This window comes from Gorilla gorilla, chromosome 2, assembly GCF_029281585.2.
Source record: "Gorilla gorilla gorilla isolate KB3781 chromosome 2, NHGRI_mGorGor1-v2.1_pri, whole genome shotgun sequence".
NCBI lineage: Eukaryota > Metazoa > Chordata > Mammalia > Primates > Hominidae > Gorilla > Gorilla gorilla.
The window spans coordinates 61,393,792-61,421,672 of NC_086017.1; the positions used below are offsets into that span (position 1 = coordinate 61,393,792).

At 46.1% G+C, this 27,881-nt stretch overlaps 1 protein-coding gene across 6 annotated transcripts in view; it reads left to right on the plus strand.

Moving 5' to 3' along the window:
- The first annotated feature begins 273 nt into the window (after nucleotides 1–273).
- Nucleotides 274–27,881, plus strand: part of RAD54L2 (RAD54 like 2) — a 133,258-nt gene continuing 105,650 nt past the window's right edge. The window contains exons 1-3 of one of the 6 annotated variants that reach the window (XM_019024055.4): nucleotides 289–512; nucleotides 1,662–1,712; nucleotides 3,192–3,253. The gene's annotated coding sequence lies outside the window, so the exon portion shown is untranslated. Of the gene's footprint in view, nucleotides 513–1,661; nucleotides 3,254–27,881 lie in introns of all 6 variants that reach the window. The other 5 variants (XM_063703836.1, XM_004034227.5, XM_055382528.2 and 2 more) reach the window with 5 other exon arrangements.

The window sequence follows — 27,881 nt, forward strand, 5'->3', positions numbered from 1 at the left end:
CCTAGATTATTCGCAATGAGAAATGAGGAGAAACTGAGGCTCAATTGAGACGCTAAATGGCTGGCGAGTGCAAAACCATTCCGTTGGACCCACCCCTAGAACCATTCTCAGGCAGCTTCTGGCTTGGGATTTCTGTGCGGCATTCATTCCAGAAACGGTCCCATCCAGGCAGGAATCGCCGTACACCCGGCGCAGGGGAACTGCCTTCAGTCGGCTCTCAGCGGAACTTTCCTCTCCGCGGCGCGTGTTCCCGTCCGTGCGGTCGGGCGCGCGGGCCGGGAGGGGGACGCTTTCTGGCGCGGACCGCGAGCGGAGGCTGGCGAGCGCCGCCGCCGGTGGAGACCGACGCTTGGCCAGAGCCAGCCCGCGGCGCCCGGGCCTGGCCGGCTGCTTCCCGCCTCAGCCGCCGCCCCCGCCGCCGCCGCCGCAGACTTTGCCTAGGCGGGCGAAGCTGAACGTGAGGTCCCTCGGCCCTGCGCGGTCCGGCGCGGCCCGGAGCCGCGGCGCAGGAGGTGAGACGCCGGTGCCGGTTCCTCGCTCCCGGCCGGGGCCGCCGGGTCCCGCAACAATGGGGACCGACTGGAGACGCGGCCTGGGCCCCTGCCATGCAGTGGCTCGGGGCAGCTAGATGGACCCAGCGGCCCGGGCCTTCGGGGCACGGGGTCCCACCCGGGAAACTCCAGTGGCCGGAGGCTTGGCGGGGGTCTTGGGCCTCGACCCGGGGCCTCAGTGGCTTGATATTTGAGGATTTCGTAGCCGGGGAAGGGAGTCATAGGGACACGGAGACTTAACTGTTGCCCCTCTGCGCTTTTGGCTCTGGATGCTGGCGCCCCGGAGGATGACCAGAGCGCGGTGTGGGGTTGGGAAAGTATTTGGAATTTTAGGGGCTTCTGTGTGTCTAATCCCTGAGGCGCATCTGGATGCGTCTCCCCGACCCCCTCTCCTGAGGTCTGGGAATTTGGCAGACTGGGGTCGGGCTGGGGCAGAAGAGGCATTGAGAGTTCAGCTTCCCTGAGGTAACTGGTGATTAGTTCCTGGAAAGGCAGGAGCTCAGCTGGGCACAAGAGAGTTAAGCAGAGAGCTGGATCCTCCGGGGCCCTGATGCACCCTGACGAGGAGTGGTTTTCAGGCAAGGAACTTATCACAGGAGTGAGTAGTGGCACACAGTGAGTAGTGCTAGCTGTCTTGTCGTTAGGGTGAGGCCGGTGGGAGTTGTGGTTTGGGGAGTGTAGAGGAGGGTTGATAGGCTACTGAGATTGGAGAATCAGCTTTATGTGGGTCATGGTGGTGGCAGCCTGGGAGATGAACAAGGAAACTTTGCAGAGTGGGCTTCCTGATGGAGAATGACCTCTTACTGCGTGGGAGTGGGTGACTCAGATCTGTTAGGATTCCTGTTGCTTGCTAGGGATTGTGGCTGACTATATTGGTGGCTGAACATTGAGGTGGATGCAACTGGAAGGGTTATGTGGGGCTGGATGAGTTTGTTCCCACGTAGAGGACAGTGTGGACCTTTCTTTCTTACTCCAAGTCAGAGTAGTGACTGTCATTGACAACATTTTAAGTAAGGAATTTCTTTGTGGTATTTGGATCCAAAGCTTTTCTCTGTTCATTTTTTTCTTTCCTCCGTTGTTTTTGAATTGTGACTCATACTTTCTTTTCAGCACTGTGGCTGTTGTTTGAAATGATAGACAAACTTAGACTTCATCATACATGTAAGTTCCAGGCGTTTTCAGTCCAATTCTTATAAATCTAAATTTAAAAGCTTCTTTTCACTAATTTGTGTGCCATTGTTTAACGTGTGCAACACTAAAGAAGGATAGGAAAACCCTAACATTTATGTTGTTAAATGGTCTTTCCATCCTTAAATCCATGAAATTTCATCTTCTCTTACTGCCATGAAGTGAGTTCGTTGAATCTGTTAAATCTTAGTGACTCTCATTTCAGCATCCTTGTTTACTCTCACAGGACATTGTCTTCACTAGAAGTATTATCCATCTTCAATGAATTTGGCCTGTACACTGTCTCCCTGTGACAATCTATATCATTGAAAGACAGTACGCAAACTCCAACTCTGAGGCCTGCAGCTGTGGGCCAGAGCTCTGTATGTATTATTCAGGCAAAAGTTGGTGTGTTGTCTGTAGGTGAGGTTTAAAGGGAACCCTACATGAACAAAAACAGTATCAGAATCATTGTACCTTCTGAGTTTAGAGTGGTAGGAAATATAGCCTAACTGGAGTCTAGTATAAACTTTCAAGTGCAATGTTAGGTAATTCTGTTTGTAGTTGTGCTGATAGTTCTCATTATTGTAAACATTATCTTTTTCCTTAAGCTTTAAATAATTATTTTTCTTCAATGGTGTTCTTTTTTTCTTGGCTGGATGTGGTGGCTAACGCCTGTAATCCCAACAGTTTGGGAGGTCGAGGCAAGCAGATCACATGAGGTCAGGAGATCGAGCCTGCATGGTGAAACCCTGTCTCTACTAAAAATACAAAAATTAGCCGGGTGGGGTGGCATGTGCCTGTAGTCCCAGCTACTCTGGAGGCAGAGGCACAAGAATCACTTGAATCTGGGAGGCAGAGGTTACAATGAGCCGAGATCATGCCACTGCACTCCAGCCTCGGCGACAAAGCGAGACTCTGACTCAAAAAAAAAAAAAAAAAAAAAAAAGTAGTATTCTTTCTCTCTCTCCATTCATTCTTTCATAAACGAACATTTATCGCATTTTGCCAGGCACTGCTTTGGGCACCTCAAAAATGCTGATGATATTTTTAACATTTTGTTAGTGGTAGTTCCTGGTTTAGAGGTGGTTATAGGTCTATGAAGAAAGAAGTAATTCAGGTATATCAAGCTTTTAATCAGTAAAGACATTGAATAAAGTTTTTATAATGTATTAATTTTGACTGGTGACAGTTAATTATCTTAACATCTCCATGGAAAAAGTTTAGCTATCACTGTGAGTTCATGCTGGTATGGGATTATTTTTGCACTATTTTATACACCTGTTAATTTTAAGTACTCCTGTAGACAAACCACAGGTAAAACATTTTGTTTTAGTGTATGTCTCAACGAGCAGTGATTTACAAATACTATATGTGTTCAGATTCCCCAGGAAGCCATCACACTCCTTCCCACTGTGGTTTTGGGAGCATGAAGGCGTTGCTTATCCCTTATGTCTGGTTCACTGTATGTAGGCTGGGAGTGTCTGCTGATCACTTGGAGTGCTGTCCCTTGGAACAGGAGGAGTAAGATTGAGGTAAGGCTCAGTCTGTTTGAAAGTCATTTGCTTCTTAATTTTTACTGCATAAAATATAATGTAAATCTGAATGTTTTTTGCTTTGTTACTCTTCATTCTGATCTATTAAAATGAAATTCTGCCTTTTGCTGTCTATCTCTCTGTGTATATATCTTGGGCAAAAATGAAGAAATGTAAAATCAAGGTATTTAGATAATAAATGAGTTCTTCAAAATATCTCTCATTTTCCATCTGGACTATTCACTTGATCAAAGAAAATAAAAACTTGTTTATTTGTTGCCTTAAAGGCAAGGTGATTGCTTAAATAAATGTTTTTGGCCACCTCTTAGTTAAATGGATCAACTTCAGAAACTCTTGGAAATAAGGCTTAGAGTTTTCTATTTCTTTAGAAAAAGTCTGAGAGAAGAAATGTCTGGTACAATGGGAAGAGCTTGGTTTTTGGAGTCTTCCCACTTTTTCTTGCTCGATTTTTGACCATTGATAAGCTGTTAACCTCTCTGAGCTTTGGTTTGGTTTTGTTTTTCCATCTGTAAAATGGGCCTAATACAGCCTTCTTTGCAGATTGCATCGAGGACTGGAGATGAGGGCCTCAAGCTTTGAGGGTGGTCAGTGCTGGTTGTCAGTAGTAGTTAATGTGTATTATTATATAGGACCTCTAATCTCAGTAGTATTAATAGTAGGAATGTGGCTGGGTACTGTGGTGCTGTGCAGGGTTCAAGTTTCCTTGTCTGGTGAGGAAGGCAGCTGTCTGCACCTGTTGGCACTCTGGACAAGTGAGGAAATTTTGAGGTTGTCTTTTTTTTTTTTTGAGACGGAGTCTCGCTCTGTTGCCCAGTCTGGAGTGCAGTGGTGCGATCTCGGCTCACTGCAAGCTCCGCCTCCCAGGTTCACGCCATTCTCCCGCCTCAGCCTCCCTGGGATTACAGGCCTCCCGAGTAGCTGGGACTACAGGCACCTGACACCACACCCGGCTAATTTTTTGTATTTTTAGTAGAGATGGGGTTTCATCGTGTTAGCCAGGATGGTCTCGATCTACTGACCTCGTGATCCGCCCGTCTTGGCCTCCCAAAGTGCTGGGGTTACAGGTGTGAGCCACCGCGCCTGGCCAAGGTTGTCTTTATTCAGTGCTGGTAGGCAGGAGTCCACACTATAAAGTCCAAGGTCATTCCTGGCAGTAGAAGGTTTTTTCCTGACAGTTTGTATGGAGAAGCCAGGAGGTAACTGTTTGGCATGTTCTTGTTTGGAAACAGTGGGCTTTCCCATTGATAGAACACTAAAGTATACCAGGCACCACTGTGTTCTATATGGCCCCTGATCAGGACATTTCTCTGGCATTCTTCTGCTGGCACCAGAGACCTGGCTTTGGTGTTTTTGCCAGGAATTCTCCAGATGCAGGAGAGATTTGTCATTTTCTTTAATTGGGGCTACTTTGGTAAAATCTAGCACTCTGTTCAGGCATGTTTTTGATGAACAGACTTAGTTATAGAACTTTCAGTTTTATTTTTTCCCAATAAGACAGGAAAAAAAAAAAGTCTCACTAATATTCAAGAGAAAAATAAGTAGAGGCCAGAAGTGATTTGAAATAACTGGTCTCTAATTTCTTGCAGTCTTGCTGTAGTCAAATGCCCCCTCCATTCTGGTGGTCTTTAATTCCAGATAAGAGTAAATAATGGCCAGGCGGGGTGGCTCACGCCTGTAATCCCAGCACTTTGGGAAGCCAAGGCGGGCGGATCACCTGAGGTTGGGAGTTCGAGACCAGCCTGACCAACATGGAGAAACCCTGTCTCTACTAAAAATACAAAATTAGTCAGGCATAGTGGCGCATGCCTGTAATCCCAGCTACTTGGGAGGCTGAGGTAGGAGAATTGCTTGAACCTAGGAGGCGGAGGTTGCGGTGAGCAGAGGTTGTGCCAGTGCACTCCAGCCTGGGCAACAAGAGCGAAACTCCATCTCAAAAAAAAAAAAAAGAGTAAATAATATACCTCTGGTCTCTAACATCTAGACCCTGGCCTGTCTCTGCTTCAGCATCTCATAAGGACCTTTATGACCTGGCCCCTTCTTTATCTTCCTTTCTAGTTTTTCCTCTGCCACATTTACTCTGGCACGTGAGGCTTAGTTATAGTGAACTCCTTGAAGGTCCCAGCATTCTTAGACTATTCCTTCTGTGATATTTTGCTCTCTATTCTACAGCTTGGCCGACTCTAAGGCTTGAACCAGGAGTTCGGGCACCACCTTCTCTTAATAAAAGCCTTCCTTGATTCCCTCCAGGTTCAGCAGAATGCCTCTCTTCTGTATGACATTGGAGTCTGTGCAAGCTTTTATAATCATACTGTCCTGCTAAGTTTTGGTATTTTAAAAAAAATTATGTATATATTTTTTCCTCAAATTCCTTTTTACCGTGTTTTGGTGTTTTTTTTGTGTTTCCCATACCTAGTTTATTACCTACTTCAAGGCAGGAGCTTGTCTTGTTTATATCCCAGCACCTGACCATTTCTGGCACAGTGTAGCTACTTGGCAAATGTTTGTTGAATGAACAAATGAATAACCTTTGCTTATGAAATAACAGGAAATCATTCACTGTGGAACTAGTGGTGTGATGAGAGTTCTGACTTCATGGCTGCATCTGATCCTGGCTGAAGCAGTATCTCTGCTTTTGTTTTTCCAGGTTGCTAAAGGCAACACTTTGTTGTGAGAATGTGTTGCTTATTCATTTGTTCATAATTTTGAGGCTGGAGGGCTATTACTTGCTTTTTTGGGTCTTGCAAACATTTCATTTGGGAGAAAATGTGACAGTTCTTCATTGGTATTGTCTGATCTTCTGCAGGCCATTTACTGCTCTGAGTGCTTTGTCCTCATATGTAAAGAAGTGATTAGTTGGTTTGGGCCACAGGGTATCTAGACAACTAACTACTGATAAGCCACCACCTGCTGGGAATGGGTAATGACTTGATTGATTGATTGATTGATTGATTGGAGATGGAGTCTTGCTCTGTCACCCAGGCTGGAGTGCAATGGCACGATCTTGGCTCACTGCCTCAACCTCAGCCTCCTCGGTTCAAGCTATTCTCCTGCCTCAGCCTCCCAAGTAACTGGGACTATAGGTGCGCCACCATGCCTGGCTAATTTTTGTATTTTTAGTAGAGACGGAGTTTCTCCATGTTGGCCAGGCTGGTCTTGAACTTCTGACCTCAAGTGATCTGCCCATCTTGGCCTTCCAAAATGCTGGGATTATAGGCATGAACCACTGCACCTGGCCTGGGAATGGGTAATGGATTTAACACTAGGATATTGTGAATTTTGCTGCCTGGTTGGCCTTTTGGAGACCCATCTGAGCTCAGTGTCAACATATACAGGAAATAACGATTATTTGAGCAAACTTTATTCAGGAGTTAGAATTCAGTGACTATAAAATTATCTGTATCCGTTTTCTGCTCAGTCTAATACTGTACTAATTCTGAAGTGTCTGGAGCTGTATGTTCTGAGTTATTTACCTAGAAGTTACAGAATTGTGCCAATTTATTTAGTTACCCTCCTGGATCTTTTTTGTTGTTGTTGTTTTGTTTTTGAGACGGAGTCTTGCTCTGTCGCCCAGGCTGGAGTGCAGTGGTGCGATCTCAGCTCACTGCAACCTCTGCCTCCCGGGTTCAAGTGATTCTCCTGCCTCAGCCTCCTGAGCAGCTGGGATTACAGGCGCGTGCCACCACGCCTGGCTAGTTTTTGTATTTTTAGTAGAGTCAGGGTTTCACCATGTTGGTCAGGCTGATCTTGAACTCCTGACCTTGTGATCCGCCTGCCTCTGCTTCCCAAAGTGCTGGGATTACAGGCGTGAGCCATGACGCCTGGCCACCCTCCTGGATCTTGGTAGTAAAATAACTTGAGTATACTATCTAAATTACTTTGAATTAGTTTTTTTAAGATTTTTTTTAAATTTTTAATTTTTTTTTGTTTTGAGACAGAGTGTCTCTCTGTCACCCATGCTAGAGTAAGTACAGTGGCATGATCATAGCTCACTGTAGCCTTGACCTCTCAGGCTCGAGCAATCCTTTCACCTCAGCTTCTTGAGTAGCTGGGAGTACAGGCATGCATGACCTTGCCTGGCTAATTTTTATATTTTTTGTAGAGGCAGGGGTCCCACTATGTTGCGCAGGCTGGTCTCGAACTCTTGGGCTCAAGTGATCCTTCTGCGTTGGCCTCCCAATCAAATTAGTTTTTATGGGTGATTAGACTGCATAGAAATCCCTACTGAAGGCTGGGTGTTAGGAAGCTTATCAAAGCCTACATCAATTCTTTTTTTTTTTTTTTTGGAGATGGCGTCTCACTCTGTAACCCAGGCTGGAGTGCAATGGCATGATCTCAGCTCACTGCAACCTCTGCCTCCTGGGTTCAAGTGATTCTCCTGCCTTAGCTTCCCAAGTAGCTGGGATTACAGGTATGTGCCACCGCACCTGGCTAATTTTTGTATTTTTAGTAGAGACAGGGTTTCGCCATGTTGGCCAGGCTGCTCTTGAACTCTTGACCTCAGGTGATGCCCCCTCCTCAGCCTCCCAAAGTGCTAGGATTACAGGTGTGAGCCACCACGCCTGGCCAAATGCAATTATTCTTTCATGCAAGTGACAAAATAGCAGACTGCAGAAAATAAAAGCATGAAAAGTAACTGTAGTTAGGTTAAAGATAAAAGTTGATATCAGATAAAAAGGAAAACTGAAGGCCAGGCACTGTGGCTCACGCCTGTAATCCCAGCACCTTAGGAGGCTGAGGCGGGCGGATCACCTGATGTTGGAAGTTTGAGACCAGCCTGATCAACATGGAGAAACCCCATCTCTACTAAAAGTACAAAATTAGCTGGGTGTGGTGGCACATGCCTGTAATCTCAGCTACTTAGGAGGCTGAGGCAGGAGAACCACTTGAACCTGGGAGGCGGAGGTTGTGGTGAGCCGAGATCATGCCATTGCACTCCAGCCCAGGCAACAAGAGTGAAACTCCGTCTCAAAAACAAAAAACAAAAAACACTGAGGCACTTTAAATTTAGCAGTAGCTGTTAAAAATTGATGACATTTTGTGAGCAGTGTTGAGAAGTTAGGAGGAAGTTGTTGAGGCCAGGCGCGGTGGCTCACGCCTGTAATCCCAGCACTTTGGGAGGCTGAGGCAGGCAGATCACCTGAGGTCAGGAGTTTCAGACCAGCTTGGCTAACATGGCGAAACCCTATCTCTACTAAAAATACAAAAATTAGCTGGATGTGGTGGTGCACGCCTGTAGTCCCAGCTACTTGGAAGGCTGAGGCAGGAGAATCGCTTGAATCTGGGAGGCAAAGGTTGCAGTGAGCCGAGATCTCACCACTGCACTCCAGCCTGGGCAACAGAGTGAAACTTGACACTGTCTTTAAACAAAAAAAAGAAAGGAAGTTGTTGGTTGGCCAGGTGCAGTGGCTCATGCCTGTAATCACAGCACTTTGGGAGGCTGAGGTGGGAGGGTTGCTTGACCCCAGGAGTTTAAGACTAGCCTGGGGCAACATGGTGAGAGCTGTCTCTACAAAAAAATTAAATAAAAATTAGCTGGGCAAGGTGACACACACCTAGAAGTTATGGACCACATCTGAGCTACCAGTCTCCCAGTTAGGAGATCGAGGCGGGACGATTGCCTGAACTCCAGAGATAGAGGCTGGAGTGAGCCGTAATTGTGCCATTATACTCCAGCCTGGGCGACAGAGTAAGACTCTGCCTCAAAAAAAAAAAAAGGAAGATGTTATAATATAGATTGAAAGCAATACAAACATAGAAAATTTCAGCCAGTGGAGGCACATTGGAGGTACTAACATGTGCTTATGGTTTTATAGTACCATCAATAGTAGGCGGAAATGAAAAATGTTTGCTTTACTGTGATAAGCATACTTTGCGTATGTATGATGTTGTAGTTTATAAAACACTTTTTTTTTTTTTTTTTTACATTTGAGACAGGATCTGACTCTGTCACCCAGACTGGAGTGCAGTGGCATGATCTCAGCTCACTGCAGCCTCCACCTCCTGGGTTCAAGTCATCCTCCCTCCTCAGCCTCTTGAGTAGCTAGGACTAATGGCATGTGCCACTGTGCCCAGCTAATTTTTGTATTTTTTGGAGAGAGAGGGTTTTGCCATGTTACCCAGGCTAGTCTCGAACTCCTGAGCTCAAGCGATTCACCCGCCTTGGCCTCACCAAGTGCGGGGATTACAGACGTGCCCAGCCTATAAAATACTTTTTCTTTCTTTCTTTTTGTTTTTGAGACGGAGTTTTGCTCTTTTTGCCCAGGCTGGAGTGCAGTGGTACGATCTCAGCTCCCTGCAACCTCTGCCTCCTGCGTTCAAGCGATTCTCCTGCCTCAGCCTTCCAAGTAACTGGGATTACAGGCACCTGCCACCACACTCGGTTAATTTTTTGTATTTTTAGTAGAGATGGGGTTTTGCTATGTTGGGTAGGCTGGTCTTGAACTCCTGACCTCAGGTGATCTGCACATCTCGGCCTCCCAAAATGCTGGGATCACTGGTGTGAGCCACTGCGCCGGCCACTTTCTTTTTTTTGAGACAGAGTCTTGCTCTGTCACCCAGGCTGGAGTGCAGTGGTGCGATCTCAGCTCACTGCAACCTCTGCCTCCCAGGTTCAGGCGATTCTCTTGCCTCAGCCTCCTGAGTAGCTGGGATTACAGGCACCCGTCATCATGCCTGGCTAATTTTTGTATTTTTGTAGAGATGGGGTTTCACCATGTCGGCCAGGCTGGTCTTGAACTCCTGACCTCAGGTGATCCGCCTGCCTTCGCCTCCCAAAGTGCTGGGATTACAGGCGTGAGCCACCACGCCCGGCCAACATTTTCATGTATATATTTACTTCACCCTCCCAACAACCCTGTGAGGCAAATATCCCCATTGTACAGATGAGGAAGCAAACCTGAAAAGGTGAAGTGGCTTGCTTTCCAGTACACAGAGCTGATAATAAGAAAAGCTGGGAATTGCTGCCTGTTTTCTGATTCTAAGTTTAGAGCCCTTTTTATGTCCTCATAAGATAGTTAGGGCTTCAGTTTGGGATGACAGTCACCCCTTATTTCAGGCTGCTGGCCAACAGAGGATACACACAAGGAAGATAGTCCTACACAGTGAGTAGAATCTCTGCTCTGTTATAGCAGCCCAGTAACTCTGCTTTTTTTTTTTTTTTTTTTTTGAGATGGAGTCCTGTTCTGTTGCCCAGGCTGGAGTGCAGTGGCGCCATCTCCGCTCACTGCAACCTCTGCTTCCCGGGTTCAAACGATTCTGCCTCAGCCTCTCAAGTAGCTGGGATTACAGGCGCAGGCCACCATGCCCGGCTAATTTTTTTGTATTTGTTTTTTGAGACGGAGTCTTGCTCAGCTGCCCAGGCTGGAGTGCAATGGTGCGATCTTGGCTGACTGCAATCTCTGCCTCTTGAGTTGAAGCTATTCTCCCTGCCTCAGCCTCCTGAGTATCTGGGATTACAGGCGCCCACTACCACGCCCAGCAAATTTTTGTATTTATAGTAGAGATGGGGTTTTGCCATTTGGCCAGGCTGGTCTCAAACTCCTGGACCTCAGGTGATCCATCTGCTTTGGACCCTGAAAATGCTGGGATTACAGGCGTGAACCGCCACTCCCGGCCTAGCAGCCCAGTAACTCTGGAAGAGCTGGCTGCTGGAGGAACCTAGAGGGAGCTCTACTCTCTTCACAGATTGCTTAGTGGTCAGGAGACAAATCCAGAGCCAGGTGGACATAGTTCGGCAATTGAGGCACATGAAACAAGTAGGAGTCTTTCTCCTAATGTATATTGTATAGAAATTGGAAGAAAAAGGCTGGGCGCGGTGGCTTATACCTGTAATCCCACCACTTTGGCAGGCCTAGGCCGGGGCGGGGTGGTGGGGGGAAATCACCTGAGGTCAGGAGTTCGAGACCAGCCTGGCCAACGTGGTGAAACCTCGTCTCTACTAAAAACACAAAAATTAGCCAGACGAGGTGGTACACACCTGCAATCCTAGCTACTCGGGATGCTGAGGCAGTAGAATCACTTGAACCTGGAAGGTGGGGGTTACAGTGAACTGAGATCACGCCACTGCACTCCAGCCTGGGTGACAGAGCGAGTCTCCATCTAAAAAAAAAAAAAAAAGGGGGGGGGAAGGAAAATGGATGTATTCTGGCTTGAGCTCTGCTGTCATTGTGCCTTCCAGTCCCACTGTCTCCCACACCCTATCTCTTCATTTTTCTTTCCCTGTGTTTCACCTACCTCCCCTACTAGCTTGGCTCTGGTTGGTCATGGTCCACAGTTCCAGTATTCCTTCCCCAGGTATTAGAACCCTTTGCTTCCCTGACTTTGTGCCCTGCCGGCTATGCTAGTTGCTGTCTCTGAATTCTCTTGCCTGGCTGCTTTTCACTGCCCCTAGGGTGCCCATTCCCAGTGTTTCTGGACAGTCAGGAAAATGAGCTGTCTTGGTTGCTGGTAGTTCCCACTGCCTCACTTGAGCTGATCGCTCTCTGCCCCTCAGGGTGCTCCTGTGCTGCCTCCTAAGGGTCCCATTTCCTATAGCAGCTGTTTACGTGTTTCCCAAAGGTGCCTTTCCCCCAGGCTCTGGACCAGTGACCTCATTTTAGGGCTTGTGCTCTCAAATATTTTCCCCATTCTTTCTGTCACCATACTTTCTTCATCCAGTCTGTTGCTCTTAGAAAGTCTTTGACCTTTTTTCCCTGGTTACATAAACAATGTATGAGTACAGTAAAATTCAGGCATTTTTAAATAGGGAAAGGAAACCATAATTCCATATCTCATTATTAACTACCATTAAGAATTTAGGCCTGCTGGGTGTGGTGGTTTAATGCCTGTAATCCCAACACTTTGGGAGGCCAAGGTAGGTGGATTGCTTAAGTCCAGGATTTCGTGACCTGCCTGGGCAACATAGGGAGGCTCTATCTCTACAAAAACACAGAAATTAGCTGAGTGTGGTGGTGCGCCCCTGTTTTCCCAGCTACTCAGGAGGCTGAGGTGGGAGGATTGCCTGACCCTGGGAGGTAGAGGATGCAGTGAGCTGCAATTGTGCCACTGCACATTGGCCCAGGGCAACACAGTGAGATCCTGTCTCTAAAAATAAGTAAATAAAGTCCAGGCATGGTGGCTTACACATGTAATCCCAGCATTTTGGTTTGGGAGGCCGAGGTAGGCAGATCATTTTAGGCCAGGAATTCAAGAACTGCCAGGCCAACATGGTGAAACCCTGTGCTTACTAAAAGTTAGCCGGTGTGGTGGTACATGCCTGTTAATCCCAGCTACTTGGGAGGCTGAGGCACAAGAATCCCCTGAACCCAGGAGGTGGAGATTGCAGTGAGCTGAGATGGCACCACTGTACTCCAGCCTAGGTGATAGTCATACTAACAAATTTGTGTACGTGTGTAAGAGAAAGTAATTCCTTTGTACGGAAATGGGGTTATAGTCTATCTACCTTTCTGTGACTTTTTTTTTTCATTTAATCTTTTTTTGTTGTTGAGACAAGGTCTCAGTCTGTCACCTAGGCTGGAATGCAGTGGCATGATGATAGCTCTTTGTAGCCTTGACCTCCCAGGCTCAAGCAGTCCACCTGCCTCAGTCTCCTGAGTAGCTGGGGCCACAGGTGCATGCCACCATGCCCAGCTAATTTTTGTATTCTTTGTAGAGATGGGGTTTTTCTATGTTTCCCAGGCGGGTCTTGAACTCCTGGGCTCAAGTGATCTGCCTGTGTCGGCCTCCCAAAGTGCTGAGATTACAGGCATGAGCCATCATGCCCGGCCTAATTTAATTTTTTTTTTTTTAGGTGGAGTCTCACTTTGTCGTCCAGGCTGTAGTGCAGTGGCGCGATCTCGGCTCACTGCAACCTCCGCCTCCTGGGTTCAAGTGATTCTCGTTCCTCAGCCTCCCAAGTAGCTGGGATTACAGACATGTGCCACACGCCTGGCTAATTTTTGTATTTTTGGTAGAGATGGGGTTTCACCATGTTGGCCAGGCTGGTCTCGAACTCCTGGCCTCAAGTGATCCACCTGCCTCGGCCTCCCACAGTGCAAAGATTACAGGTGTGAGCCACTGCACCTGGCCTGTAGGATACATTTCTTTTTCTTTCTTTTTTTTTTTTTTTTGAGATGGAGTCTCGCTCTGTCGCCAGGCTGGAGTGCAGTGGTGCGATCTCGGCTCACTGCAACCTCCATCTCCTGGGTTCAAATGATTCTCCTGCCTCAGCCTCCAGAGTAGCTGGGACTGCAGGCGCGTACCACCATGCCCGGCTAATTTTTGTATTTTTAGTACAGTGGGGTTTCACCATGTTGGCCAGGATGATCTTAATCTCTTGACCTCGTGATCCGCCCTCTTCAGCCTCCCAAAGTGCTGGGATTATAGGTGTGAGCCACCATGCCCAGCCTAGGATACATTTCTGTAAGTATAAGTATTTCTACAAAGGTTTTGACACAGAAATTCTACTTATAGAAATGTATGCATGTTTAAAATTTTGTTAGATTTTGTCACTTTCAAAAGATTGTATCAATTTATATTTCTCCCCGACACTGAACTTTATCAATATTTTTATTTATTTATTTGTTTATTTACCTAGCTATCTAGCTATACTTGCTAGAATAGGAATCAATTTTTTTTTGAGACAGAGTCTCGCTCTGTCGCCCAGGCTAGAGTGCAGTGGCAAGATCTTGACTCACTGCAAGCTCCGCCTCCCGGGTTCATGCCATTCTCCTGCTTCAGCCTCCCAAGTAGCTGGGACTACAGGCACCCGCCACCACGCCCGGCTAATTTTTTGTATTTTTAGTAGAGACGAGGTTTCACTGTGTTAGCCAGGATGGTCTCCATCTCCTGACCTCATGATCCACCTGCCTCGGCTTCCCAAAGTGTTGGGATTACAGGTGTGAGCCACTGCGCCTGGCCTTTTTTTTTTTTTTTTTTTAAAGAGAGGGTCTGACTCTTGCTCAGGTTGGAGTGCAGTGGCACGATGATCATAGCTCACTGCAACCTCTGTCTCCTGGGCTCAAGTGATCCTCCCACCTCAGCCTCCTGAGGTAGCTGGGATTACAGGCGCTTACTACCATGTCCATTTTTTGTAGAGATGAAGTCTCACTATGTTGCCCAGGCTGATTTTGAACCTCTGGGCTCAAACAGTCCTCCCCACTTGGCCTCCCCAAGTGTTGGGATTACAGGTGTGAGCTACCATGTGTGGCTGGGAATCAATATTTTGAATCTTTGCCAATTTGAAGCCTAGGTAACTAATTTTTATTTACATTTACTTATTGAAGAGGATGAGCATCTTTTCATGTGTTTATTTCATGTATGTATTTATTTCTTGTCCTTTGTCAACTTTTTGGCTGATTTAATTAATTTATTTTGTTGATTTGTGAGAATTTTTTGACTATTAGGAATTTTTACTTTGTGTGTGTTTTTTTGTTTGTTTGTTTTTCTGAGAGGGAGTCTCACTCTGTTGCCAGGCTGGAGGGCAGTGGCGCAATCTTGGCTCACTGCAACCTCCACCTCCCGAGTTCAAGTGATTCTCCTGCCTCAGCCTCCCAAGTAGCTGTGACTACAGGTGCCCACTACCACACCCAGCTAATTTTTGTATTTTTAGTAGAGATGGAGTTTCACCATGTTGGCCAGGGTGGTCTCGATTTCTTGACCTCGTGATCCACCTGCCTCCGCCTCCCAAAGTGCTGGGATTACAGGCGTGAGCCACTGCACCCGGCTTAACTTTGGTTTTAATAATAATAATTATAGCAGCTCACATACTGTATACAGGCATGCTTTGGAGATGTTGCAGGTTGAGTTCTAGACCATTACAATAAAGCAAATATTGCAATAAAGCCTGTCACACACATTTTTTGGTTTCCCAGTACATATAAAAGTTATGTGTACAGGCTTGGCATAGTGGCTTATGTCCGTAATTCCAGTACTTTGGGAGGTGGAGATGGGAGGATGACTTGAGGCCAGAAGTTCAAGACTAGTCTGGGCAGCATAACGAGACCCTGTCTCTACAAAAAAGTTTTAAAAATTAGCCGAGTGTTGCAGTGTACACCTGTTTAGTCCTAGATACTCTGGAGGCTGAGGTGGAAGAATCACTTGCCAGCCCAGGAGTTCGAGTCAGCAGTATGCTATCATTGCACCACTGCGCTCTGGCCTGGGCGACAGAACAAGATCCTGTCTTAGAGGAAAGAAAAGTTATGTTTGCACCATACTATAGTCTATTAAGTTCCTAATAGCATTATGTCTAAAAAAGCAATGTATATACCTTAATTTTAAAATGCTTTATTGCCAAAAAATGTTAACAATCACCTGAGCCTTCAGGACTTGTAATCCTTTTGCTGGTTGTGGTCTTGCCTAGACATTGATGGCTGCTGACTGATCAGGGTGATGATTGCTGAAGATTGGAGTAGCTGTAGCAATTTATCAAAATAAGACAACAGTGAAATTTGCTGCATCGATCAACTTTTCCTATCACAAAAGAGATCTCTGTAGGCTGGGCGTGATCAAGAGATCGAGAGCAACCTGACCAACATGGTGAAACTCCGTCTCTACTAAAAATACAAAAATTAGCCGGGTGTGGTGGTGCGCGCCTATAATCCCAGCTATTCTGGAGGCTGAGGCAGGAGAATCTCTTGAACCCTGGAAGCGGAGGTTGCAGTGAGCTGAGATCGTGCCACTGCACTCCAGCCTGGGCGACAAAGCGAGACTCTTTCAAAAAAAAAAAAATTAGCTGGGTGTGGTGGTGCACAGGTGTAATCCCAGCTATTCGGGATGCAGGAGAATCACTTGAACCCGGGAGGCAGAGGTTGCAATGAGCCGAGATGATATTATTGCACTCCAGCCTGGGCAACAAGAGTGAAACTTCATCTCAAAAAATAAATAAATAAATAAATAAATAAATAAATAAATGACAGATGACGAAATCAAAATATTTTACCCAAAATACATTTCTTTGCTATATTTTGAAACCTGCAAAGCCATCGTTTATGGTGGAAAATTTGCATCTGTAAAGAATCTCTATAAACACAACTAGATCTTTTCCCTTCCAGGCCCTCCCAGTCCTGAAGAGATTACCTGAGAGTCTAGTACCTTTTAAAGGTCTGACTAGGAAACATTTGCCACCTTTAAGACTTCATCTACATAATAAGAACCGTGGTCTCCACCATCCCTTGTCTTAACTCAGACCCTCATTTCTTTTCTTTTCTTTTTTTTTTGAGACAAGGTCTCCCTTTGTCTACCAGGCTAGAGTGCAGTGGTGCGACCTCTGCTCACTGCAGCCTCTGCCTCCCAGGTTCAAGCGATTCTTTTGCTGCAGCCTTCTAAGTAGCTGGGATGAAAGGTGTGTGCCACCATGCCTGGCTAATTTTTGTATTTTTTATAGTAAAAGGGTTTCGCCATGTTGACCAGGCTGGTCTCAAACTCCTGGCCTCAAGTGACCCGCCCACATCGGCCTCCCAAATGCTGGGATTACAGGTGTGAGCCATTGTGGCGGCCCCAGACACTCCTTTCTATTGATTCCAGATTTTTAGATGATAACCAATTGCCAATCAGAAAATCTTTAATCTGTGATATGTAAAGCCTCTCCCCTCCCCCACTGTAGTTGCCCCACCTTTCTGGACAGAACTGATGTATACTTCACAGATACTGAGATGATGTTATATGTTTCCCTAAAATACATAAAACTGGCCAGGCATGGTGGCTCACACCTGTAATCCCAGCACTCTGAAAGGCCAAAGTGGGCAGATCACCTGAGGTCAGGAGTTGGAGACCAGCATGGCCAATATGGTGAAACCCTGTCTCTACAAAAAATACAAAAATTAGCCAGGCATGGTGGCACACATGTCTACTGAAAATAGAAAAATTAGCTAGGCGTGGTGTTGCACATCTGTAATCCCAGCTACTCGGAGGCTGAGGCGGGAGAATTGCTTGAACCTGGGGGAGGCAGAGGTTGCAATGAGCCGAAATCGCACCACTGCTTTCCAGCCTGGGTGACAGAGTGAGACCAAGCTGTAACTCAACCACCATTGGCACATGTTATCAGGACCTGTTGAAACCGTGCCTTGGGCCATGGTCATTCATTTTTGGCTCAGAATAAGTCTCTTTAAATATTTTACAGTTAGATCCATTTCATTGACAGTAATGAAAGAGTATATGCTCGTATTTACCCCCAGACACAAGTACTTTACTTACGTCAACTTCAGTGATGGTGACAAGCTGAAATTAAAGTCAAATGGTTGAATGTCAGAGCCTCCTCCCTTAACTGTGATATTACACAGCCCCTTTTGCATTCTAGTTTCAGAGTGTTACCTTTCTCTATATTCATTCTCCCGGAAGAGGTCGTCTTCATTGTTTTTTCAATCCAACCCGTTCCAATTGAATTTTATCTATTCCTGTTTCTTCTGTAACCTTGATTTACCTATTACATCCTTTGTAAGGTCCTCCTATAGTCTTTCCTATCCTTGATCCCCTCCCCTTTTGTTTTTTCCTACATAAACGATAGGACCACAGTAACTGCTTAGCTCTGTGCCTCTCATGGTAGCCTAGCCTTCTTCTTTCTGTCCTCCTTTGGTTTATTTTTTATCATCCTCTCATTAAGTTTTACTGCCATATCCTTACCAACTGCCTTTTTTTGTTTTTGAGACACGGTTTTGCTCTTTCACCCAGGCTGTAGTGCAGTGGTGCAGTCTGCTCCCTATGGCCTCAACCTCCCTGGCCCATGCTATCCTCTTAGGCGGGTGCCACCATGGCTGGCTAGATTTTACTTTTTATTTTGTAGAGACAGGGTATCCCTGTGTTGCCCAGGCTGGTCTCAAACTCCTGTCCTCAAGTGATCCTCCTGCCTTGGCCTCCCATAGTGCTGGGATTACAGGTGTGGGCCACCTCACTCAGTGCCAACCAGATGCTTTATCTCTCTTTTATCTATCTCTCTTTTTTTTTGAGACAGAGTTTCGCTCTTGTTGCCCAGGCTAGAGTGCAGTGGCATGATCTTGGCTCACTGCAACCTCCGCCTCCCGGGTTCAAGCGATTCTCCTGCCTCAGCCTCCAGAGTAGCTGGGATTACAGCCATGCGCCACCATGCCCGGCTAATTTTGTATTTTTAGTATAGACGGAGTTTCTCCATTTTGGTCAGGCTGTTCTCAAACTCCTGACCAAAGGTGATCCGCCTGCCTCTGCCTCCCAAAGTGCTGGGATTACAGGCATGAGCCACTGCACCCGGCCCTGTATATCTCTTAATCCTTTGTTGTCTGGCTTGGTCCTGCATTCCTCCTGAGCAGTATCTCTGAGGTGAGTTCCTAGTTGCCTGGACCAAAGATTCTTTTCCTGATGTTTATTCTCCCTTGTTCTGACTAACTCCCCCTTTTCCCATCATCCTTGCTGGGAGGGATGTTGCACATGCTTGGCATACATGTACAACTGTGGAGAGTATAGCATCATGAAACATCATGTACCTGTCACCCAATTTCAACAATTATCAATACTTCCCCATCTTTTTCAATATATTCCCTATTTTTTGTTGTTGTTGGCTTTTTTTTTTTTTTGAGACAGGGTCTCACTCTGTTGCCCAGGCTGGCATGCAGTGGCATGGCTCACTGTAGCCTCGACTTCCCAGCTCAAAGTATTCTCCAACCTCAGCCTCCTGAGTAGCTGGGACTACAAGTGCATACTGCCATGCCCAGCTAATTTTTAAATTTATGTAGAGATGGGGTCTCACCACATTGCCCAGGCTGGTCTCAAAACTCTTGGGCTCAAGCTATCCTCCTGCCTCAGCCTCCCAAAGTGCTGGGATTACAGGTGTGAGCCACTGCACCAGGCTGTTGTTGGCATATTTTAAAGCTAGATCTAGACATTGACACTGAGTGTTTAATTAATAAGAACATAAGAATGTTCTTATTAATTACACGCCTGTAATCTCAACACTTTGGGAGGCTGAGGTGGGTAGATCACGAGGTCAGGAGTTTGAGACCAGCCTGACCAACGTGGTGAAACCCTGTCTCTATTAAATATACAAAAATTAGCCAGGCATGGTGGCGGGCGCCTGTAATGCTAGCTACTTGGAAGGCTGAGGCAGGAGAATCGCTTGAAACCAGAAAGTGGAGGTTGCAGTGAGCCGAGATTGCGCCACTGCACTTCAGCCTGGGTAACAAGAGGGAAACTCCATCTCAAAAAAAAAGAACATTCTATTTTATTTTTTTGAGACAAGGTCTCGCTCTGTTGCAGTGGCGCAATCTCTGCTCATTGCAACCTTCACCTCCCAAGGCTCAAGTGATCCTCTCACCTCAGCCCCGGGAGTAGATGAAACCACGGGTGTGTGCCATCATGCCCAGCTAATTTTTGTATATTTTGTAGAGAGAGGGTTTTACCGTGTTGCCCAGGCTGGTCTCAAATTTATAAGCTCAACCAATCTGCCCACCTCAGCTTCCCAAAGGGCTGGGATTACAGGTGTGAGCCACCGACCCTGGCCAATTTGTTTATGAATCTTATCAAGTCTGGCTTGTAAGGCTCTGTTTAGGGCAAAGTAGAATTTACTGATTGACCTAATCCATGCTCTCAGCCCAAATTTCTCCACCAGAGACGTGTGACCTGCCCTTATCTGTCAGTTGGCTCCTGTTTTAAATGTTTTAAAATTTTTCTTAGATTAAATGTTTAAAAAATTTCTTAGATGTTTAGAGGAAGACTTTTTTTCTAATCAAAATCATGTGCCATAGCAGCATCTTAAATACCAATTTCATTTCAAAGGGACTTTGGCAAGCCTTTCTCCTTTGAAGGTCCACTTCTCTCTCTCTCTCTCTCTCTCTCTCTTTTATTTTTATTTTATTTTATTTTATTTTTATTGATCATTCTTGGGTGTTTCTCGCAGAGGGGGATTTGGCAGGGTCATAGGACAGTAGTGGAGGGAAGGTCAGCAGACAAACAAGTGAACAAAGGTCTCTGGTTTTCCTGGGCAGAGTGTTTGTGTCCCTGGGTACTTGAGATTAGGGAGTGGTGATGACTCTTAACGAGCATGCTGCCTTCAAGCATCTGTTTAACAAAGCACATCTTGCACCGCCCTTAATCCATTTAACCCTGAGTGGACACAGCACATGTTTCAGAGAGCACAGGGTTGGGGGTAAGGTCATAGATCAACAGGATCCCAAGGCAGAAGAATTTCTCTTAGTACAGAACAAAATGAAAAGTCTCCCATGTCTACTACTTTCTACACAGACACAGCAACCTTCCGATTTCTCAATCTTTTCCCCACCTTGCCCCCTTTTCTATTCCACAAAACCACCATTGTCATCATGGCCCGTTCTCAATGAGCTGTTGGGTACACCTCCCAGATGGGGCGGTGGCTGGGCAGAGGGGCTCCTCACTTCCCAGTGGGGGCCGCCGGGCAGAGGGGCCCCTCACCTCCCGGACGGGGCGGCTGGCCGGGCGGGGGTGCTGAGCCCCCCACCTCCCTCCCGGTGGGGGCGGCTGGCCGGGCCGGGGGCTGACCCCCCCAACTCCCTCCCGGACGGGGCGTCTGGCCGGGCAGAGGGGCTCCTCACTTTCCAGTAGGGGCGGCCGGGCAGAGGCGCCCCTCACCTCCCGGACGGGGCGGCTGGCCGGGCGGGGGGCTGACCCCCCCACCTCCCTCCCGGACGGGGCGGCTGGCCGGGCGGGGGGCTGACCCCCCACCTCCCTCCCGGACGGGGCGGCTGGCCAGGCAGAGGGGCTCCTCACTTCCCAGTAGGGGTGGCCGGGCAGAGGTGCCCCTCACCTCCTGGACGGGGCGGCTCTCTCTCTCTTTTTTGAGACAGGGTCTTGCTTGCTGTGTTGCTCAGGCTAGAGTGCAGTGGCGGGATTATGGTTCACTGCAGCCTCAACTGCCTGGGTGCAAGTGATTTCCCCCACCTTAGCCTCCCAAGTAGCTGGGACCACAGACATGTACCACTATGCCTGGCTAATTCTTTAATTATTGTAGAGATGGGGGTCTTGCTATGTTACCCAGGCTGGTCTTGAACTCCTGGGCTCAAGCAATCCTCCCATCTCTGCCTCCCAAAGTGCTGGGATTACAGGCATGAGGCGCCATGCTGGCACTTCTCTTACTGTCCCATAAGTGGAATAGCAAAGAATGCCTTGTGAAGTATACAGTCAATACATTCCTTAATAGAAATCAACTGTGTAATAGTAGCAGCATCAACAAATAGCCTATTTATTTTTGAGACCGAGTCTCACTCTTGCCCAGGCTGGAGTGCAGTGGCATGATCTTGGCTTACTGCAATCTCTGCCTCCCACGTTTAAGCAATTCTACTGCCTTAACCTCCCTGCCTTAACCTCCGTATACCACCACACCTGGCAAATTTTTTGCATTTTTAGTAGAGAGGGGGTTTCACCATGTTGCCCAGGCTGGTCTCAAACTCCTGACCTCAGACGATCCACCATCCTCGGCCTCCCAAAGTGCTGGGATTACAGGCGTGTATTAATGGCGTGAACCACTGCGCCTGGCCGACAATAGCCCACTGAAATGGAAAGGGTTACTCTTTCACATTTAATGTGTCTAAATTTTATCTCCACTGATATTCTCCCCAGGTTATACTCTCCAGCTTCCTAACCTCTTATAAGGAATCTTGAATCTTAATGAGGGTAGAACATTTGGCTTTTTGTGCTTGCATAAATCTTTCATGTTACATAAATAACATGGAGAATATTTATGTCCCAGATATCTTAAATTTAGTAAGTTTGGTGTCTTACACTTGGTAACTCGGTGCCTCCCCTGAGTGCTTCAGATCCAAATTGATTCATCCCACTGCCTCACTTGATTCCACTTGATTATGGATGGGTCTTTCCATCTGGGTTATTCTAGCTGTCTCAGAGCTCTTCCCTTCCCTACTGTTTTATCCACTCATTGTAGATTTGGTTTATCCAGTTTTGTCTGTGAGGAATGCATGTTTTCTGGGCTTGGGGCCAAATTTTTACTTAACTTTTGGGTAAAACTGTATCCCAGCTGCTGTTCTAGAGATGAGCTCTCTGAAACCAGTTTTATTTGTTTAGGAACCAGATAGCACATATTATGGTGGAAGATGTTATACCCATATTGAAAATAAAAACAATCTTGCTCCAAGTGGAACACCGGTTGTCTGTATGAGAGCCAACGTACTGATGAGTACTGGGCAGTTTCAGCTATAGGAGCTTCCAAATGGGCTACAGATATGATAAGGCTATGTAGTATTTTTGTAAGAGATACTGTTTCGTATGTTTCACATCTATGTAGGATTTGTTTGTGATGTGCTGCTGTTGAGTGATTGCCATGTTGTATGCTGTGTGAATCCTCACAGCACAGAGCTGTGGATGCCATTATGCCGTTTGTACAGATGAGAAACTAAGTGATTTGCTCCAGTTAAGTGGTGCTGTTAAACCAGGTATCTGACACCAAAGAGCTCCCACCCCATGATATACCTATGGCCTCTTCAGCAGTGTTGATAGTAAAAGCTGAAATATGTGTGGCATCTGGTCTTCAACCTGGGCTTGTGTTTGAGGAGGAGGTGACAATAGCACTCTAGGCCCTGGTTAGGGAAACCTGGAAAAGAAACCTCATGTGTCTTTTACTCTTTTATTGAGGTTTGAAGAGCAATACTTTACTAGCATAGTTTATTTTACCTTCCAAATCATTTTCTTTTTTTTCTTTTTTTTTTTTTTTGAGATGGAGTCTCGCTCTGTCACCTAGGCTGGAGTGCAGTGGTGCAGTCTCTGCTCACTACAAGCTCCACCTCCTGGGATCACGCCATTCTCCTGCCTCAGCCTCCTGTAGTAGCTAGGACTACAGGTGCCCACCACCACGCCTGGCTAATTTTTTGTATTTTTTAGTAGAGACAGGGTTTCACTGTGTTAGCCAGGCTGCGATCTCCTGACCTCGTGATCCGCCTGCCTCTGCCTCCCAAAGTGCTGGGATTACAGGTGAGAGCCACCGTGCCTGGCCCCCCAAGTAGTTTTCAAATCTGGCCTTTCCTCTGGCTTTTTAACTGGCCTTCTATTTTCAATCCCCTTTTATTCCGCCTTCCACATTTCTTCCAGCAAATTTTTTTTCTAGGCCATGTTTTGAATACAATGTGCTAAATACTGAGCCAGGTATCTTTACTGTAGAATTTATATTCATTCACCACTTGATCCTCTTAAGAAAATTTGAAGGTAGGGAATATCTTCATTTTACAAGTGAGGAAACAAGCTGTGGTCCAAAGAATTTAAGTAGCTTGCTGAAGCTCATGTAGCAAAATGAGCTGTACTTGTTTTCAGTTTGAAACTGTGCTTTTAAAGCATTAACATTCTATGCCACAGAGTGGCCTTTATAAAAGACGGATCTGCTTATACCATTCTGCTCTTGCTTGGAGGCTAAAATCCTATCTCCTTAGCAGGTCTCCAGGTTGCCCTATGTTCTTGGCCCTGTTACTTCTCCAGGCTCACTTTCTACTCTTCTCCCGTACTTCCTACTTTATGCTTTAGTAATACAGACTGCTTGGATTTCCTTGAAAACATTCTGCTTTCTTGTCTCTGAATCATTGTTCATGAAATTCCCTATCTTTTTTTTTTTTTTTTTTTTAGGTGAGACAGAGTTGCTCTGTCACCCAGGCTGGAGTGCAGAAATGTGATCTCGGTTCATTGCAACCTCCACCTCCTGGGTTCAAGTGATTCTCCTGCCTCAGCCTCCCAAGTAGCTGGGATTACAGGCATGTGCCGCCATGCCCGGCTAATTTTTGTATTTTTAGTAGAGATGGGTTTCACCATGTTGGCCAGGCTGCTCTTGAACTCCTGACCTCGGGTGATTTGCCCGCCTCTGCCTCCCAAAGTGCTGGGATTATAGGCGTGAGCCACCACGCCCGGCCAAAATTCCCTTTTATCTTTTTCTTTTTTTTTTTTTTTTGAAACAGAGTCTCACTCTTTTGCCCACCCTGGAGTGCAGTGTTGCAATCACAGCTCACTGCAGCCTCAACCTCCCAGGCTCAAGCAATCCTTCCACCTCAGCCTCCTGAGGAGTTGGGACCACAGGAGCATGCCTCCATTCCTGGCTAATTATTTTATTTTATTTTTTGTTCCCTATGTTGCCCAGACTGGTCTTGAATTCCTATGCTTAAGCAGTTCTTCTGCCTCAGCCTCCCAAAGTGCTGGGATTACAGGTGTGGGTCATCACGCCTGGCTTGGCTGATTTTTTTTTATTATTTATTTATTGTTGAGACAAGGTCTCACTTTGTTGCCTAGGCTGGAGTGCAGTGGCACAATTGTGGCTCACTGCAACTTTGACTTCCTGGGCCCAAGCAATCCCCCTACCTCAGCCTCCCAAGTAACTGGGACTATAGGTGTGTGGCACCCTGCCCAGTTAATTTTTTTTTCCCCCTGAGACCGAGTCTCACCCTGTCACCCAGGCTGGAGTGCAGTGGTGTGATATCGGCTCACTGCAACCTCTGCCTCCTGGGTTCAAGCGATTATCGTGCCTCAGCCTCCCAAGTAGCTGGGACTACAGGCGTGAGCCACTACACCCAGCTAATTTTTGTATTTTTATTCTTTAAATTTTTTAAATTTTATTTTTTTTTGAGATGGAGTCTTGCTCTTGTTGCCCAGGCTGGAGTGCAGTGGCGTGATCTCGGCTCACTGCCACCTCCACCTCCTGGGTTCAAGCAATTCTCCCGCCTCAGCCTCCCAAGTAGCTGGGATTACAGGCACCCGCCACCATGTCTGGCTAATTTTTGTATATTTAGTAGAGACTAAATAAACATGTTGGCCAGGTTAGTTTTGAACTCTGGACCTCAGGTGATCTGCCTGCCTGGGCCTCTGAAAGTGCTGGGATTATAGGCGTGAACCACTGTGCCCTGCCATTTTTTGTATTTTTAGTACAGACAGGGTTTCACCATGTTGGCCAGGCTGGTCTTGAACTCCTGACCTCAGGTGAGGAGGTCACCCACCTTGGCCTCCCAAAGTGCTGGGATTACAGGCATGAGCCACCATGCCTGGCCAGATAATTTTTTTGTTTGTTTGTTTTGTAGAGATGGGGTCTCCCTATGTTGCCTAGGCTGGTCTCAAAGTCTGTGCTCAGCAATCCTTCTGCCTTGGCTTCCCAAAGTTCTGGGATTACAGGTGTAAACCACCACACCCAGCTTGATATTTTGTAGAGATGAGGTCTCACTTTGTTGCCCAGGCTGATCTCAAACTCTTGGACTCAAGCCATTCTCCCACCTCAGCTTCCCAAAATGCTGGATTATAGGCATGAGCCACCGAGTCTGGCCAGAAATTTCTTATCTTTGAAGTCCTTCCCAGTCATTCCCAGGCAATACCTCTGCCTACCCCATTCCCTGGACATTACCTAACTGTCCAATTCTTTCTTCAAAATTCTCTTTGAGCCTCACTCTTAGTGTTTTTTTTGCCTTTCCTGACCTGTCGTGTGTATCTTTGTGTCTCCAGTAGAGAGTAGTTTTTTAATAAGTCTTTGTTGAGCTGAACAGAATTTTTGGAGATGTGACTCTCTAGAAGCAGACATTCCAGAGACCACCAAAGCTTCCGCATTGGTAAGCTGTTTTGTAAATTTAAAAAACCTGAGTAGGTAAGCGTCAGTTTCTGACCTGAAGGATGTAAACGTATTAACAAGAGCATGTTTAGATTTTGGCACCTGGCTGTATTAGAACTATCTTTGTAGAACCATCTTCTTCCTCCTTTTTAAACTTCTATTACTATTTAATATTCATTTTTGGACTAGTACCCTAGGAGACTGTTCCTTATTTTAATGGCTTTCATTTCATGTGGTGCTTTCCAAGTATTGGTTCTCATCCATCCCATCTACTTTTTCTCTGAAGCTTCATAGAACAGCCTGATCCAAGCCCTGAGAGCCTCTTTATGTCAGGGTGCATAGAATGTGCATTTTAGTAGAAGGACCTCCTGGTTTTTACCACGGTTCCCTCCCCGGTGTGTTCATCAAAGATCATCAGGGTCAATAGTTAGAAAGTAATAATACCGTAGCATTTGCTTTATCATTCTGCTGAGAAGGGTTTATTTTTTATTTATTTTTTTCTGTGTTTAAGCATTTGGTAATATATTTAGTGAGTTTTAACTAATTGTTAAGCCTGCAGATAATGAAAGTGTTGACTCTCACTGACACTGGAAAAGGCCCAGGTGTGGGAGGATTAGTTATTAGGTGGTAGACTATCAGCTTGTTCTCCACAGATCAAGATGATCCCTTTTCTTTCACTGATGTTTCTCTTAAATAATTCCTTAAACCTCCTGTGGTTATTTGTAAATCTTTTTTAAAACATGCCACTTCCTGTCAAGTTTAGAAGGCAGCCCAGAGGGGGACAACTTTTGGAAAGCAAAATTAAATAATTGATTTAGGTATCAATGGGCTTTTCAGGGTTTTGAGTCTGCTGGCTATAGTATTTTAATCCTGATGTTAATGGCTTGTATAGATACAAACCCTTCTCAAGGGTTTGAGGCTGCTCCCAGTGCTTGGTAAACCTTAGGAAATCTCAGGCCAGGCTTCTTTTCTATTCTTCTCTTAAATTGCGATGAAGCAGTATGTCTCTGCCTTACACAGGAAAACAGGGAATGCTTCACTTTGGGCCACAGAATACATTAGATTTGGAGTCCTCCGTTAGATGTAACTGAAGATAGGAGGTTTCTTTTCTATTCTTCTCTTAAATTGCAGTGAAGCAATATGTCTCTGCCTTATGCAGGAAAACAGGGAATGCTTCACTCTGGGCCACAGAATACATTAAATTTGGAGTCCTGTAACTGAAGATAGGAGGTTTGTTATCTACATGTAAACATAGAGTCAGGTGTTAGGGATGGAGAGACTGGATAGGAGGAGGTATAAGGGGAGCTCTTGGGGTCTGCCCTTTCCTTTAGCCTTCTAAATAGGGCAAATCAGTATTCCTAGGATTCAGCAAAACTTAGACATTGGCTTCTTGGCTTAACTATATAGCCTGTTGAAGACACTGGCTCAGGCCAGGTGCAGTGGCTCACACCTGTAATCCCAGCACTTTGGGAGGCTGAGGTGGGTGGATGGCTTGAGCCCAGGAGTTCAAGACCAGCTTGGGCCAGATGGTGAAACCAATCTCTATTTATTTTTTTTAATTTTCTGTTTATTAAATTTTTAAAATTAAAAAAAGAAAGAAACTGGCTCAAATATAATAGGGGAAAAAGTTAAGAGAGAGCAGTCACAGCTTTGCAGGAGCGTGTAGTACATGTTATTTATATGTTAGGATGCTGTTAAGAAACAGCTTTCCATTTGAAGATCATATGTTTGATTCTTTTCTGTAAGTTCAAATGAGGGAAGCCTTATTTCTTCCCATTTTGTTCATCACACTCCTGAAGTCAGTGTCTAGACCTGAGATTAGAACAAAGAGGCCTTTTCACTCCTGTGCACTACTCACTACTCAGTCTAATTGCTAGTCCTCAGGTGCTTGGGGAAGCCTGCATGAGTTGCTAGAATGTCAGGAACATACCATATAGTTATTGTAGCGATTGTAAATAGGATTTTTAAAAAATTACACTTTCCAGCCTGGGCCACATAGACTCTGTTGCTACAAAAAGTGAAAAAAAGTTAGCTTGATGTGGTGGCGCATGCTTGTAGTCTTAGCTACTGGGTTGGCGTGTGGGGGTGCTGAGATGGAAGAATCGCTTGAGCCTG